A 17,852-nucleotide genomic window follows, 5' to 3' on the forward strand; every position below is an offset into this window, starting at 1 on the left:
AGAGTACACACAGGAGGTGGACCTTGGTAGCAGGGCTCTGTGCCTGGCTGCAAACCTTTCTTTTTATCACCCAAGGCGTGCTTACTCCCAGGCATGGAATTCACCACGCCAGCCTTCATTCTCTTCCAGCTCTATTTCCTCCCCTGCCCCTTCACTCTCAAAGATGACCTCTCCACCTACTTCCCTGGGAAAATTGAGAACATCTGATGAGAACTCCCACAAGTTTCCTCCCAAACGCCTTAAGTTTTCTTTGGATCATCACCCAAACTTTCTTCCTTCCCGCCCATCTTGGAAGAAACGTTCCCTGCCCCATGGACAAGGTTAACCCCTTCACCTGCCTCCCACCATGCTGGGGCTCCCCTCTGATGATGAGAGTCTCTGTTTTCTATCTCCACTGGTTACTTATCCAATTCCTAAACACAGGCTCAAACCTTCTCATCCAAAACTAAGCAAACACACAAACACCAATAATATCCCCTCTTCATCACTCTCCAATCTCTAGCTTTCCTTTTCTACCATTCACTCCACTTCCTCTTCTCTCTTTATGCCCCCAGTAAACAAGACATTGTCTGAATGTCATCAAGAACTAAATTTAGAAGGTACCAAATAAATGTGAGACCCAGTACTCAGTCTTATGCATCTTAACTTTTCCTCACTTCCATCTTCTGAAATTGTCTTTTCAGTTACTGTAGCTTTGGAATATAGTTTGATGTCAGGTAGTGTGACTCCACCAGTTTTGCTCTTTTTGCTCAAGATTGCTTTGGCTATTTGGGGTACTTTGTGGTTCCACATGAATTTTAGGATCTTTTTTCCATTTCTGTGAAAAATGACATTGGAATTTTGATAGGGACCACATTAAATCTGTAGATCATTTGGGGTAGTATGGACATTTTAACAATGTCAATTCTTCCAATCCATGAACATGAAATATCTTTCCACTTATTTGTGTCATCTTCAATTTATTTCATAAATGTTGTATGGTTTTCAGTGTTCAGATCTTTCACATCAACCAATGGAATAGAATCGATAGCTCAGAAATGAACCCAAGCATTTAGGGTCACTTGATTTTCAACAAAGATGCCAGTGACACACAATGGGAAAAGAACAGCCTCTCCAACTAAGGGTATTGGAAAATTGGATATCCACATGCAGATAAAATAAATTGAACTCTTATCTCTCACCATATACAAAAATCAACCCAAAATGAAATTGTCTTTTCAAAGGTCAACCAAATCAAAGGCTAAGCTTACTACCCATCTCAATTCCAGATACAATCTCACCTCCCTCCCTTGGTTTTGGTGATGTTAGTTCCCCTCCAACTTTTCCCACTGTTCATTTAAAGTGTCCCTCAGTGTTTTTCCCTATTCTTTGTCACTTCTTGAAAGATATTCTGCAAAATACCACTCTTGCCTATTCTCTGCATACTGTATTATCCTTATCCTGTAAAGATTATCATTGGCTCCCAATCTCACTGTGTGTTCCCCAAAGGTATATTCCTCCTTCTAACCAGTCCTAAATTCTGGAACACATCTCTAACACCTGCTAAACACCAGCCAAGTGTGGCTCTCAAAAATTACGCTGTGCAAGACATTGATAACAGATAGAGACATCACCACAAGTTAGATAAACATTGCTTGCACACCTACAGATAGAAAATTAAGTACTTACTTTGGCTGTGAGTCAAGGCACAATGGCGTGTCGTGAAGCAGGAAGTGATGGGGTGTCTGGCTTGGGCACAGTGGATCAAGAAAAGCTGTGACCTCTTTTCCACTTATTGTTCACACTGTAAATGCTTTACTTCCATCAATTAAAAGGCCATGTGGATTCTGTCCCTCCAATTATTCAGGGGTCTGTTAAACATCTCTCTGTGATCAAGACTCACTTTTCTTGGGGTGAGTGCCTGGATCTGCTTTCTTAATAATCATGGCCTTCCCAAATCTCAAGGAGCTCCCTTTGAAGTGAGCAATGCTCTCTTGGAAGACACTGGTGCTAACATTTCCCTCCCCAAATTAGGAAAGTTAAGAAGAGTTAAACTTTTGGCTATGCATGTATCCCATTGTCCCACTAGAGAAAAAAAAAGTCTCTCTTTTGAACAAAGGAGAATGAAAGAAAGATCCATTCCTCCACCCAGAGCCTAGATTCCCCATCTGGGGCCTCTTGCTAGTTCCAGGCCTCTCCCTGAAACCAGGGAGGCCTGTGCCCTTGGGAGGCTCACCACCCCTCTCGGCATGACCTGTGGCATTCAGAGCTTCCGAGTATCCTAATCTATTCCATATTCCAGGAGGCTCTCTGAAGGGAAGGGTAATCATTCTCATACAATCACTCCACACTTTCTTTCCCACTCACATCCGCTTGGGATTGAGAGCAGCAGGGGAATTGAGTTCTGCCTTCCCTGGAGCTCCGTGGCTCCTTGGGCTTTGAGTAACCAAGGCCACTGCTGTGGAAGAGCCCTGCACAAAGTGACCTGCCCAGAAGAAAGCAGGGAGCAATGGAGTTGCCTTCACCCAGCTTAAATGGAGTATCTGATCAAAGCCATACCACAGCCGTTAAAGAAATATAAAGAGCAAGAAGAAGCAAATATACTTACCTGCGTGGAGAAGAAAATAAGGGAATGGTGTTGTTACTTTCCCCTAACTACCATTTTGTATCATTTTAATTCAAAACTGTGTGCGTTTCCAGGTTCTTCCACCAAGGAGAAAGTCGGAATTAAGACCAAACAACTCACTTGGGAGATTTCCAGGGCTTGAGATGAAATAAGTACTGCTCCCATCACATCCAGACATTTGCCTGACTGTTAAACCTAGATTCCCTAACTGTGCTATACCCAATTTATCTGGAAGTCCCGACTCTACCTCGAGAATACCTCCCAAATCCAGCTCCTGCTTGACTATGACTTTCCTCATTCAAGGCACTATCATCTCTTGCCTGGAACGTTATAACTGATGACCATACGGGCTCTCTGCCTTCCCTTGCTCAGCAGACCGTTCTCCACACTGTTACTCCAATTTAATTTTAATTCCCAGGTTACCTTCCAAATGCTTCTCATCACCTCTGAGTGGCCTCTAAGCTTTTTACCCAGCCTACACAATATTCCTTAAGCTGCCCTCCTCTCCTGTCTTTACCACTATCCCCCAATACTCTCTTCCTCGCTCACCCTGCTGTAGCCACACCAGCCCCTTGCTGTCCTTCCATTGCACCAGGCTCTTTCTCACTGTCTCCGGCTGGGCTTCCTAGTGATAGGGATTCTTGGGCATGTGGTTTATGGAGGGAAGGCTCTCAGCACAAACCTGCAAGAGAGTCAGGGAAGTAGAACAAGGAAAGGGAAGACACCAATCAAAGATGTGGTCTCCACTGGAGACCAGGCTCAGCCTAACAATCCCCTGGCCCCACTGAGGCAGGAGGCTGGTGTCTTGTACCACTCAGTCATTGGCTGATTGGCTGTCATCCACCTAATTTCGGGCATTTTTACAGAGGGAAGGGCAACTGCAGTTGTGGGCAGATAGCAGCCAATGCTTTGGGAGGTTGAGGGATGGGTACCTCAGCCCAGGAAAGAAGATGTAGGCAGCAGCATCAACAATTCTACTCAATCCACTTTAAGAACTTGTTTTAGCTGTTTCTTCTCCCTGAAACACTCTCCTTCCAGATCTTCCCATGTCTAGCTTCTCATCCTTATTTGCATCTTGGTTCAAATGTCGTCTTTTCTGAGTGGCTGTGCCCGACCATCTAGCTGAAGTAGCTACTCTGACACACTGTCTGCCCAGTTAGTCAATCTCATTAGTCAATCATATCCTTTTTCACTATCTGAAATAATGTTTCCGATTTAATTTTTACTTGTAGGTGTATTGGCTGTCTCTCTACTAGAATGTAAGGTCCATGACAGCAGGGACTCTGTCTTGTTTGCCAATTTAGCGATAAAGACAAAAGATTCTGAAATCAGACATCCCGGTTCAAATGCTGACTTCACCATTTACTAGCTACGTAAGCTTGAGCAAATTAATTAACTTCTTATAGTGCCAGATTAATAGAGTTATTGGGAGGATTAAATGAGTTAATGCAAGTAAAGTGCTTGGAATAGTGCCTGACACATGTTAATCACTATGTAAATGCTAGCCTAGAAGATTCCTGGCATATGAATGAATGAACAAAAGAATAAATGAATGACTTCCCTGGCAATGCAAGCTGCCACTCTGCTCTACCTATATGATGTGCAGCAAAAGCCATTGGCATTTCTCTGATTTTTACCCTTTAAGGTTACGAAAGCTTTTATTCTCTGTCTCAGCCATCCATAGGCATCCAAACTACCCAAAATAATTTTTGTTTCTTGATGATGCTTGAAACCAGCCAATACTCCCCTCTTGACCACACTCATTGCAAGTCTGTAAACATGCAGTTTTATTTTCTGGGCAATGGCATGCTAAGTGCTGAAGGCAGGGCTCTAATCCCCCAGCCGTAAGCAGTCACTGTTCCAACAACTCTTGCCCACTGCTTCAAACCAGCCTTGCCATGTGATCACATAAGCTGGCCGCAGCAAGAGGAAGGGAAGCTTTCAGTAAACTCCAGCCACAAAATGAACTGCGGCTTTGTCTGTGGCCTGGATGAAATGGGTAAAGGAGCAATTAGTTCAATCCTCCTCCAAAAGATAGATTTTTTTATGGGAAGAAGGGAGCAGGGGCAGTCATCAAACAAACATAAACTGACCACTTTCTGTGAGCAGGCACTGTGGGGAAACATGAACCATATCATAGGATGAGATGAAGAATAAAAGGCCCAGTTCAGAAAGCAGTTGTCATGACCAGGAGATGATTTTATGCACCTACATTTTTCTTAAGGAGGCTATTGTATCTGTTTGGATGAGAAGGTCAGATAAGATATTTAGGATTTGTGGAAAGGCACAAAAAACAAGTCTAAGTGGCCCAACTATAATTATGGGAAGACCAGGCAACGTATTTGACACTGAGAGGGGAGGAGACAAGTAATGCCAGAGGGAGTAGGAGAGGAAGGTTACAAAACAGAGGGAAACTAAAGGTGTCCTAAAAAGCTGTCCCATTTTCTGTTGACTCCAACCTTCACAAGGTGGCTAAATTCAACAGTGCCTGGCATGAGAGGAGGTTTTGTAGAAAGCAGCAAAGGGTCAGGGTTTCAGATCAGCTGACCTGAAATGGTCCAGAGACCATACTTACCCTCCCAGAGAAGATGGTAGAGGTGAAGGAGTCTCAGGAGAGCTTGGCCTTTTTGTAGATCATGAGATGGGGTTAGTACCAAATTTCCAAGAGGTCAAGAGGGCTTGACAAAAATCTGGGTAACATCTAGATACTCTTGCACTCAAGTAAAAGGCTCAGGGCAGACACCCACATCTCAATGTCAGTCTCCATGGCCCCATTTTCAAACAGGACCTAGGGTCTTCATCATCAATTATATACTCAAATCTAAGATAATTAACCATTTTAAGCATTGGCTAAAGTGTCAGAAATAGCACATAGAGGGGCAGACCCATGCAGATAGCCCCTGTATCTTTTCTTCTGCATGGTCTTCCTGGGTGATCTCATTGACTCTCTTGGTGTCAAATCCCATCTGCAGTCTGAAGAATCTTCACCCCAGATCCCCCTTTAAGCTCTAAAACTGCCCTGTTACACACAGGAGCCACTAGCCACACATGGCCATCAAGCACTTGAAATGCAACCAGTACAATGGAGCAACAAAATTTTTTAATTCTATTTAATTTTCATATATTTCAATTTTTTTAAAAAAAAATTTATACTCAACTTGGTTATTAGGATACTTTTAAGAATGTTTAGAACTATTTACATATATAATTCTACTTTTTCAACCATGAATTTTTCAACTATGAATAAAAATTTAGCATCTCAATTAAGATGTTCTATAAATATACACTGGATTTTGAAGAATTAGTATAAAAAGGGGTCAAAATTTTAATTAATACTTTTTATATTGATTACATGATGAAATAATATTTGGGGTATATTGGGTTAAATTTAAATAGTATTGAAATTAATTTCACGTGTTTCTTTTTATTTATTTTAATGTAGCTACTGGAATATTTAAAACTCCATATATGCCTCCCGTCATATTCTATTGGACACCACCACTCCAGAACCATATGGTCACATCTTCCCTTAGGTCGTTCACAAGTCCAAAATTATAGACATCGTCCGTTGTCTTCCATTTATCCTCGGTCTCTTCCTCCTGTAGAATTCCTTAAATGCCTTCATTCATCAGATTGCCCTGGAAAATAATCTGGGAGTTATCCTTGATGCTTCAAAGTCAATACCAAAGAATACCACATAGCCTATGCACCCCCTGAGGGCAGGGGCGATATCTGTCTAGCTCATGACTGCATCCATCCCACACTCAGCCAAGTGCAGTATGTGTTAAGCTCCCAATAAAGACTTTCTAAATGAATGAATGAGCAAACAAGTGAATGGGTGCCTCACCTCTGGCATGGCTGAGAACACAAAGCACATACAACATAATTAAGCAGAAAAGAGACAGAGAGACATTCCAATGTGCTCCCTGGAGCTGCCAGCCTTCAGGAAGAGAGAGAAGACAGAGTCTCACCTACAAGGTTGTGGAGTGGAGACATGAAAACTGAGGCTTCAGCAAACTACCCCTCCCCATGCAGGGAGGGCTGGAGATAACCAAAGCAGTCAGGAACTTCCCTAGAAATAAAGGAGGTTTTGAGATTTGATAGCTGCCTCCTGGAACCACGCCCTACTCAGCTTTGCAATGTGGCCTCTTTGCTGTGAAAGCTGTAAGGGGAATTGTAGAGACAAAAAAATCTAGATCAGCAGGAACTGTGGACAGATTAAATAGAGAATGAACAGCCTCTCTGAGCATCACTTAAACCAAAGCAATGACCAGTTAACAAGTACAACTGAAGAATGAGCTGAAGAAAGTCAGACTCTTTCCAGAAAGCCTAGAAAGCCTAAACACTACCCTAGACCAACGGCAGCAGCAGGAGCAGTGGCAGTAGCTGACATTTACATAGATTTATACAGCATATACTTTGTGCCAGGAGCTACTTGAAGTATTCTCTCTCTCTTCTGTCTCTATCATCCCAAAAACAAACTGTACACCATGAGCAGTCACTCCTAATGCCCCCTCCCTCAGCCCCTGGTGATCAGTAATCTACTTCCTGTCTCTATGGATTTGTCTATTCTGGACAGTTGATATAATTCTTAGAATATGCGGCTTTTTTAGCATAAGGCTTTCGAGATTCATCCATGTTATAGCATGAATTTGTTGTTATGGCTGAATAATATTCTACTGTGTGGACATACCATAATTGGTTTATCCATTCATTTGCTGATGAACATTTGGGTTGTTTTCAGTTTTTTAGATATCATGCATAATCCTGCTATAAATATTTATGTACAAGTTTTTGTGTAAACATACGTTTTCAGTTCTCTTGGATATATACCTAAGAGTGAAATTGCTGAGTTATATGCTAACTCAATATTTAGCTTTTTGAGGAACTGCCAGACTGTTTTCCAAAGAAGCTGCACCATTTAAAATTCCCACCAGCAGGCCGGGCACGGTGGCTCACGCCTGTAATCCTAGCTCTCTGGGAGGCCGAGGCGGGCGGATCCTTTGAGTTCAGGAGTTCGAAACCAACCTGAGCAAGAGCGAGACCCTGTCTCTACTATAAATAGAAACAAATTAATTGGCCAACTAATATATATACAAAAAAATTAGCCGGGCGTGGTGGTGCATGCCTGTAGTCCCAGCTACTCGGGAGGCTGAGGCAGAAGGATCGCTTGAGCCCAGGAGTTTGAGGTTGCTGTGAGCTAGGCTGACGCCACGGCACTCACTCTAGCCTGGGCAACAAAGTGAGACTCTGTCTCAAAAAAAAAAAAAAAAAAAAAAAATTCCCACCAGCAATGTATAAGTGTTCTCACTTCTCCGTATCTTAGCCAACAGTTATTACTGTCTGTCTTTTTGAGTGTAACCATCCAAGTGGGTATGAAGTGGTATCTCATTATGGTTTTGATTTACATTCCCCTGATGATTAATGATGTTGAGCGTCTGTCCATGTTCTTATTGGTCATTTGTATATCTTCTTTGGAGAAATGTTTATTCAGATCCTTTGTCTGTGTTTTAATTGGATTGCCTTTTTATGGACAAGTTGTAATAATCCTTTATATATTATGGCTGATCAATATATTTGGCTTTTATTATAAGTAAATAAATTTGAAACCTGGGGAAATTACCTAACTTTCTAGAGAAAAATATTGCCAAACTTGAAATGATTTAAGAAAACCTAACATGAATACCCAAAGAAGAGATTATTAACATTTATAAAGAGTTACTTCCCTCTTCTCCCTAAGCCCCTCCTACCCAACCTTACCTAAAATTCCAAAAGGCACCAAGACCAGCCAGTTTCAAGAGTAGCTGTTTCAAACCTTGAAGGAAGAGATTTTTCCTAAGCTATATAACATGTTCCAAAGTCTAAAGAAAAGATATTTCTTAATGTTTGTAGGAAGAGAACATAAAACTGATGCCAAAACCTGCGAAAAATATCCTAAGAAAAAAATTATAGAACAATCTTACTTATAGATATTAACATGAAAAACTCATAAATTAAATATTACTAAATGTGATTTTTCAGTACATTAAATAAAAAACATATGGGGATAACCTATGGACATCATAAGATGATTCAATAATGAGAAGTCAATTAATATAATTAACAATGCATGAGGCTATATTCAAAAAAGGCATTGAAGAGAAACATTTATTTCCAGTTCTAAAAAACTCCTAAGGACCTATGAGTTGAACAACAGTGCAATACCATCTCACACCCCATACAGGCTAACATTAAGACATCTGAAACTATTTTAAAAAATAGCAAGGACGTAGGGAAACAGAACTTTCATAAACTCCTGGTGGGTGTTTAAATTGGTCAAATCATTTTGCAGAGCAATTTGGCAGTATCTAGGAAAATTGATAACCTACATACTATATGACTGAGAAATTCTACTCCTGGGATATATATCCTAGAGAAATTCTTGCATGTGTTTATAAATAGACATGTCCAAAAATTTCCATTGCAAAACTCTTTAAAATAGAAAAAAATCTAAATTATATCAATAGGAGAATGAATAACATTTCTTATTTTCATATGCTGGAATTCCAGACAATTGTTAAAATAATGTAGTTCGCTCTACCCAGTCATATAATTAGAGCTCCACACAAAATGTTTAGTAAAAAAAAGCCAGTTTCAGGTGGTACACACCTTGACATTTACATCTAATTTCAAAACACAAAAACAAACATTATACATTACTTGGCAACACATACATATGTATGTAAGTATTAATATATTAAAACGGAGTAATAAAGATACACATTCAATTCACATTTTCCTCTGGGTTGCAGAAAAAAGAGCAATAGGTGGAGAACTTCATCATTCTCTGAGATACTTTACTTCTTTATTTAAATGATGAAATAAATGGAGCAATAACTTATCAATTCTCAATTCTGATTGTTGGGTATATGAATGTGCATTATTGTTCATTATACTTTTGGGTATTTTTAAAATTTATCAGAACAAAAATAATCTCTTGGTAAAGTTAGAACAGAAAGAAAGTCCCTTCGTATGATAAAAATAAATATTTAAAAACAAAAATCAGCACCATTCTTAATGGTGAAACTGCATCCGAATGATAAAAAATAAGGATACACACAATTAATATGTATCTAAGGGGCTCTAGCTAATTAACTGATCAAACTTTTAAAATGTATACATATGCATCTGTATGTGTGTATATGTGTATAAGTGTGTTTATATAAAAATTTTTTGTGAGTGTTTATATGTATATGAATGTGTGTATATATGTGAGAATGGAACATGCATGGGAGTGAGTCTATATATGTGTGTGTCTGTGAGTGGGTGTGTGTATATGTATGAGAGTTTAGGTATGTGTGTGAGAGTGTCTAAGAGGGTGTGTATGTACGTATATGGGTCGGTGTGTATATGTGTGGGTATATTCACATATTTATACACATATGTATGTGCGTATGTGTGAATATGGGCATATGTATGTGTGCATGTGTGTATAGGTATGCATATATGTGTACCTCAAATTAAAGTAAATACATATAAGACATTGTGTATGTGTTTGTTCTGTATTTTTTAGTAGATTTGATGTTCATTAAAGTCTGAACCTGTGACCTGTATTTCTTTTGGAATTAGCATATAGTAAGTCCCCAAAAACACTTATAGAATTAAATTTGGCACCAGTACCCACAATTTCTATGAACCAGCGACAACTCACAGACCAAACTTCAGGGTTGTTTCATGCTCACTTTAACATAGATAGTTGATGGTGAGAATAAAAAGGAGAGAATAAAACCTTAGAAATGAGCTTATTTTAAAATTTATACAGATACAGACACAGTTATCCAACTTCTGGAATTTGTAGCAAACATTGGGTACTAAGAGTTTACAATTACTTCTACATATTTCATGATCTCTTAAAAATCATTAAAATTACTTAAGAAAACATAGAGAAGATACTATGGTGTAGATGACCTGCTTTCTTAGAAAGAACAGAAGAGAATCCACCAGGCAGACCTTGTTTTTACTCCAGGCCAGGGGGTAACTCACTCATTTGGAGAAAGTGGCATCAAGAAGTCTGTAAAGGTGGGGAATCCCCTTCATGGATCCTTTATAGTAGGAGAGAGGTGGTGGTGTTGATGGCGGTGACAAATGTGGCCTTCTGGTCCTGTGTGGCCTGTATGGGAAAGCCACAAACTCACATGTTCAACCCCAGGGCAGGAGGGTGGGGTGCGGAGTGGAGCAGTGCGGCCCAAGCCCAAGCAGGCATGCTTAGTGATTGCATCCCACTGACAAGGAGACACAGACACGGCTTTTGTTCTGCACGCCTGCAAAGGCAGCCAGAGCAGAAGAACCATCCAAAAGCAAGAAAGACCATTTCCCCACAAAAGGAAAGGTTAGTCTCTTATTTTCTTTTCCCCTGGAGCCTGAGTCAGGCAGGAAAGCAACACCCTAAGGTCAGATCTAAGTCAAAGAGGTGAGAGCTCCATTCGGGTTCAATTCAACAAGCCACAAGACACGCACAGCCCAGATGGGCAATAAACCAGAAGATCCGCAGCAGCAGAAGGAATGCCTTATTCCCAAATATCACTTAGAGCCCAAGAACCGTCTCCTGCATTTCAGCTTATACTCCACCCACCCAGCAAACCAAGCTGTGCTCTTTCTGGGTGGCTGGCTCAAAGAATCATACGCTACAGTGGAAACTCCCATTTACTTCATTTACTGCCATTTATAATATTTTCCACTATTTGTAGATAATGAATTCATCCTTTTCTTTCCTGCCCCCTTTTTTTTCATTTTGCCAAAAATTATACAGGCCACTCCAAGAGGCAAAATGTTCCGAACTCCTTCTCAAATGCGTTACCCTTCATTTTCTATGACAGCTTTAATGGTTTCTTTGGAATGGCCCCAATATCAACCAAATTAACAATGCTGAGCAATAAACTCGATTGTCACCTTCATTCCCTTTGAGTGGCAGGGGGGAAAATGCCACCTTCAAGAGCCTTTCAAGTGTGCAGGCTTAAAGAAGACAGGTTAATTAAAGTCACTCCCAGAAAAATAACCACCCATCACAGAAAGTTTCTCCCCAGCCCAGTCTTATTTTTATCACAGTTGTAGACAATCTCCAGTTTATCTGAAATTCATTTAACATGCAGGACTGACACCATGAATTTTGTCAATGAAATTACATCTCTGCAATTGCCCTACCTAAGGAGACTTACAGACTTAACTTACTTATGTTAAGCAGGAGTCTAAGCAGGAGGTCGAAGGGAGAGAAGGAATATTCCAGGCTTAACTTATTTCTTCGAAGCCTGGTAGTTTTCTCAGCTTGTGAAGAATGAGGTACATATTGCATATGTTCTGCATGTGCAGAAACTAACTTGCCACTTGGAAACCATACGTTTTACCAAACAGCCTCACAGCAAAGCATGACGAACAAAGCCGAACAGCATCTCTTCCATTTTTACACCCTTCAGTCCATTGGCAAAACTGGAGCAATAAACATGTCAACAGCCCATTCTTCTTTCTATATTCTCTCATTGTTTGCTTTGGCATTAGCCACTACTATGAGGCCAGCAGGAAAAGTGGACATACTAGACCAGGATAAAAGGTGTCAGTCAGCTAAGTTCATCACCAATCCCCAACTGGAGAAGGAAACTGGTACTCAACTAGTGTGATTGCTACTGCTCATAGCTAAGGTGCTGGGTTAGGCTAAAGAGCCATCCTGAAGGAGGCGGCAGAAAATCACCGTTTTTATGCCATTAAAAATGGCTTGTTATTGGCAGTTCTCCATAGAGCAGAAAAAGGCAGACACTATATTGATTATTTACTAAACTTGCTATATGTCTGGAGAAATGTTTTCAGAATCCACCAGCACTTGGCACATCCTTGTTCCAAAGAATCATTCTTCTTGTGCTGTCTCATTCTGTTAAGACTTTAGACAACTATGTAAATACCCAATACTTCCTACTTCAGGTAAGGTAAGGGTCCCCAGTTTATGTAATTGAGTCTCTTCCACATGTATCTTGTTCTATCTTATTACTTTAACTTGTGTCTTTATATTGAAATTATATCTGTTATAAGCAAAACATAGGTGAACTCTTTCACCTAGTCTGACAATCTCTGCCTTTTAACATCTGAGTGCTTAGTCCATAAACATTTAATGTAATTACTTATATAATTGGGTTTAACTCCACAGTCTTGCTATTTGTTTCTTATGTGTTCCACTTTCCTTTGTTTCTATTTTCCTGCCTTCATTTGGATTGATCAAGTATCTTTTAATATTCTTTTTAATCTACTCTACTGTCATTTTAGCTATATCTCTGGTTAGTTTTTTATTAGTGGTTATTCCAAAGACTATAATACACATTCCTAACTTGTCATAATCTCCCAAGAACTAATATTATAGCACTTCATATCTAATATATGATCTTACAACAGTATTCTTCCTTTTACTTCCCTTCTATCTTTATGTGATTGTTTTATGCTATAAATAAATCCCATAATACATGGCTTATTTTGCTTGAAATAGCCAATAATCTTTTAAAGAACATGCATGGACAGGACATTGTACATTTACTTGTGATTCATTGTTTCTAGAGCTCTTCATTCCTACCTGTAGAATATTGAATTTCTGCTTCCATTCAGTCCTTTTGAACTTTCCTTCCTTGAACACGAGCCTAAAACTAGACATGATAGAAAGCTCATGTAAATTGGTGCCTGGCTGAAGGACTGGCCCCAGCAATGACCACTGGAGATGTGCAACTGCCTGCTTGTGCTCGTGAATACATATGCCACACAAGTGATTTGCAGCAGGGATTTAGGGACTGTTTATTCTGGAGGAGAGAAAACCCAGAGGTGATAGAATAAGCCTCAGAAGGCTGTCAAGCTAAAGACAAAAATAATCTTTTCTGAAAGTTAGAACTACGATCAAAGAGCTTAAGAAACTTAGAAGCTGATTTACACTCAAGATAAAGAACTAGGATTATTCAACATGGAACAAAATGTCTTGAAAACCATCAATTCTCCTTGACAGGGCTACTCAGGCTGGGGAGGCGGCATGATACCGAGGCTAAACGTGGGTTCCAGCGGCTGCCTTCCTCGGTCGGACTCCTACCTCACCACTTACTAGCAATGCAAACTCGGGCAAGTGAATTAACTTCTCTGGCCTCATTTCCTCACCTGTAAAATGGGCATGATGGTAATAGGATCCATTTCAGAAGGTTGTTGTGGAGGGATCACCTAGAAAGCAGTTGGGGCACTGCCTGGCAGGTTCTTTAGTGAGTATTCAGTAAAAATTAGCTAGTACTGATATTGTTACTAAACGACTCTTCATATTGTTTCCAACTCTAAGGTTCTGTTTTGCTCTGAGTCTTCCCCCTTGTATTATGCTTGAGATCCAAAGCAGAAGGAGGGCACTTGTTTTCTTATGGCTGCTTTCCTCTTTCATCCAACCACAATACACACGCAAAAAATAGTCTGTAGTTTTTGTTTAAGTTCCTAACCTGCAACACTGAAAGGAATCACTTCTTCTATTGAAATAATCTATCAAAACAGGAACTATGGCGCAAATACATCATGTCACTTTTCATTGACTTTTAGGTCAATGAAAAACCAAATACCATAGACAAAAACAGGCTTACTCTTTGATGTGTGCTCTGGAAAAGCAGTAAGCCATGACATAAATAAGACTTGGTCACAAAGTGGTCAGACCTTGAAAAACAAGAGAAACCACCTATGCCAATGGCCTATACACTCCATTAAACATACATAGGTGTCTTACATTTCTAAACTATCTTCATAATAGGACTCACTAACCTCAATTTAAAGATGTCATAACTGAAGTTTGGAAAAGTTTAAGCCACTTTTCCAAGTCCACAGTGATATGATTCCTATAGCCATACACTTTCCACCATACAAATCCTATATCATGTCTATGAACAGCAGGAGAACAGGACACCTAAACTATGTCAGGACCTGGATGTCAGTTTGAACAGACCTATTTAATGGTAGACCTCTTGGCTATTAGGAACACAAGCAAACAAAATATGGAATTAAGGAGAGAAACTAAGAATAGGCCAGTCTCTGTTTGGGTTCCCCATAAAGTAGACACAGAGACAAGGACTAAGTCTACATGTGCCATCTGAGAAGTTAAGGGACAACAGCAAGAGAGTGGAGAATTCAAACAGGGAAAAGAAGGCATCCAATGAATTTTGCATTATCAAGCAAGTTACCACTGTGGCCAACTGGAGCTTAAACTCATTGGGAACTCTAGAAGCCAGTACAGAGCCTAATCCCTCAGAGTCATTCCAGCCAGAGGGCGAGGGAGCTGGGGTGTTTATATACCAACTCTACCTATTTTCTTCTGTCAGTCAGTGTTTGAGGGCTGCTCCTGAGGGATGTAATTCCTTGGCACTCTAACCTGCTGTGTACATGAGCAGAGTGGCCTTTGATGGGAGAACGGTCTCAAACAGAAAGGGGCAGGTGCTGGCAGTTGAGAGCTGGCCCAGCATACACTGAAGTTGGTAAAGGCCAATGTCAGAAATTCAGCTTGACAAATATCAGAAATCATGGTAGATTGACAGCCCATCATTTTAGCAAGCACCTAAGGTTAAGAAACCAGCTTTATAGAAAATATACACATACAAGACATTTATTTTTGAATTGAGGTAACATGGTGAAGAAGAAAATTTCAGTGCACTAGAGGCAAATTAATTTTCCAATTCCTTGCACTTGAATTCCAATATTCACACCTGTTGCACCATGCAGAGAGCTGTGACTCACTTTATTCCAAAGCATATCTAATCCAGACAACAGCCTCTTTTAAACTGTTAGGGAAGGGAAAAAAAAATCCATGAATGGGGCCTAGTATTACAAATTCATATAGGGAAATAAGTGGCATAGAGGAAAATAGACAAATAAAAAGCCACGTTTACACACTTACACACTTGGATGCTTTTATACTGTTGATAGAAATGCAAAATGGTACAGCCACCTTGGAAAATAATTTGGCTATTTCTTAATAAAGTTCTACATATGTAACCATACATCTCAGGAATCCCACTAAGTATTTATCCTAAGTATTTATCTAAGAAAAATGAAAACTTACATTCACACAAAAACCTTTATGCTGACTGAGACTTATAGTAGTCTTTCTATAACTATCAAAAACTGGAAACAAACAAATGTCTCTCAGCCTCAGAATGGATAAACAAAAATGTGGTATATCCATACAATGGATTATTAATGAGAAATTAAAAAGAATAAACCGCTGATGATGCAACAATATGGGTGAATCTCAAATGATTATGCTAATTAAAAGATACCAGACTCAAAGTGCTACACTGTATGATTCATTTATATGACATTCTAGAAAAGACCGGGGATATGAGAAATAGCTGACCCCAGAGGGTCAGCACAAGAGACCTTGTGGGTGATGGATATATGCTATATCTTGATTGTTTTTGTGGTCACATGACTGCATACATTTACCAAAATTCATAGGATTATACACCAAAAAGAGAGAATTTTACAGTATGTAATTGTTTTTATTTCAAAATTTTATGGGGGTACAAACATTTAGGTTACATGTCTTACCTTTGCATTGCATGAGTCAAAACTACAAGCATGCCTATCCCAGAGAGTGCACACCGCACCCATTACATGTGCATTGACCCATCCCTTCCGTCCCCCTCCCTCCTGCCCAACACCCAGTGAATGTTACTTCCATGTGTGTGCTTAAGTGTTGATCAGTTAATACTAATCTGATGGTGAGTACATGTGGTGCTTGTTTCTCCATTCTTGTGATACTTCACTTAGAAGAATGGGCTCTAGCACCATCCAGGATAATACAAGAGGTATTCACCATTGATTTTTGTGGCTGAGTAGTACTCCATAGTGTGTGTGTGTGTGTGTGTGTGTGTGTGTGTGTGTGTGTGTGTGTATCACATTTGATTCATCCACTCATGTACTGATGGTCACTTGTGTTGTTTCCACATCTTTGCAATTGTGAATTATGCTGCTATAAACATTCAAGTGCAAATGTCGTTATTATAGAGTTAGTTTTTTCATTTGGGTAGATACCCAGTAGTGGGATTGCTGGATCAAATGGTAGTTCTACTTTTAGTTCTTTGAGGTATCTTCATATTACTTTTCATAGAGATTATACTAGCTTGCAGTCCCACCAGCAGTGTATGGGTGTTCCTATCTCTTTGTATTCACAGCAACATTTATTGTCTTGGGACTTTTTGATAAAAGCCTTAAAGAATGTTGCTACATGTAATTTTTTAAGTGAACCAATCAAATAAATAAATAAAGCAATAGTAGTTTCCAACAGCAGCAAGGAACCTCACTCAAAGGTTGAAAACCAAACCCAGGGCACTCAGTTTGTGAAAGTTCCACCCTCTTGTGCTTCAGCCTTTGGCAGCAGAATCCTAGACCCTTAGTAACTGAGATGGCCCATGATTAAGGCAAAAATATGTGCAGACTAACAAATTCTTTGAACCTCTAGGAGACTACACCTCCAGTCCTATGATAGAGCCAAATCATGCGGACTGATTGCAGTCCAGTACCACAAAAATGACAATTATTCAATGAGATAAATAACAAAATTTTAAAAGCAGAATATCATATTTTTTAAAGGATGGAAACATAACATCAGTCCTGGAGACTAGTAATCACATGAATGGTAAACTGTCTTTGATCATGCATGAAGCATTTGGGGCAGAGGAAGAAACATGGACTATGGAACTACACAACACTGAATATGAATAACTCCAGATCTGGCACTGGCTTGCCACGTGACTGTGGCAGATTGAATTTTGGGCCTAATTCTTCAGCCTTCTTTGAACCTGCTTTTCATCATGTGACTTCATAGTTCTCCCCCATACACTGTGGACATAATGTACTTCCCCAACCCTTTACTTTGAGCTGGCTGAACAGACACGCTTTGCCCAATGGAAAATGGATGCAAGAGACAACATGATAGTTCCGAGGACCCAGCTTAAGAGATCACATAAGTCTTTGTCCTGAGCTTTTGCCATCTGCATGAAGAATTTTCCTCTTGTGTAGCTGCTGCCCCATTAGTCTGAGCCTCTCGGTGATTTCACGTAACACGGGTCACACCAGCTAATCTCCTGAACTCTGAGCAAGAAGAAATGATTCTTGTTTTAAGTCACTCTGAGTTTGGAGCGGTTTGTTATACAGCATTCTTGTGGCAATAGCTAACTCATACAATGATCTCAGGGGAGTACCTTTTTCTCCCATTTACCCATTC

This window comes from Microcebus murinus, chromosome 16 (genome assembly GCF_040939455.1).
Source record: "Microcebus murinus isolate Inina chromosome 16, M.murinus_Inina_mat1.0, whole genome shotgun sequence".
In the NCBI taxonomy this organism is placed as follows: domain Eukaryota; kingdom Metazoa; phylum Chordata; class Mammalia; order Primates; family Cheirogaleidae; genus Microcebus; species Microcebus murinus.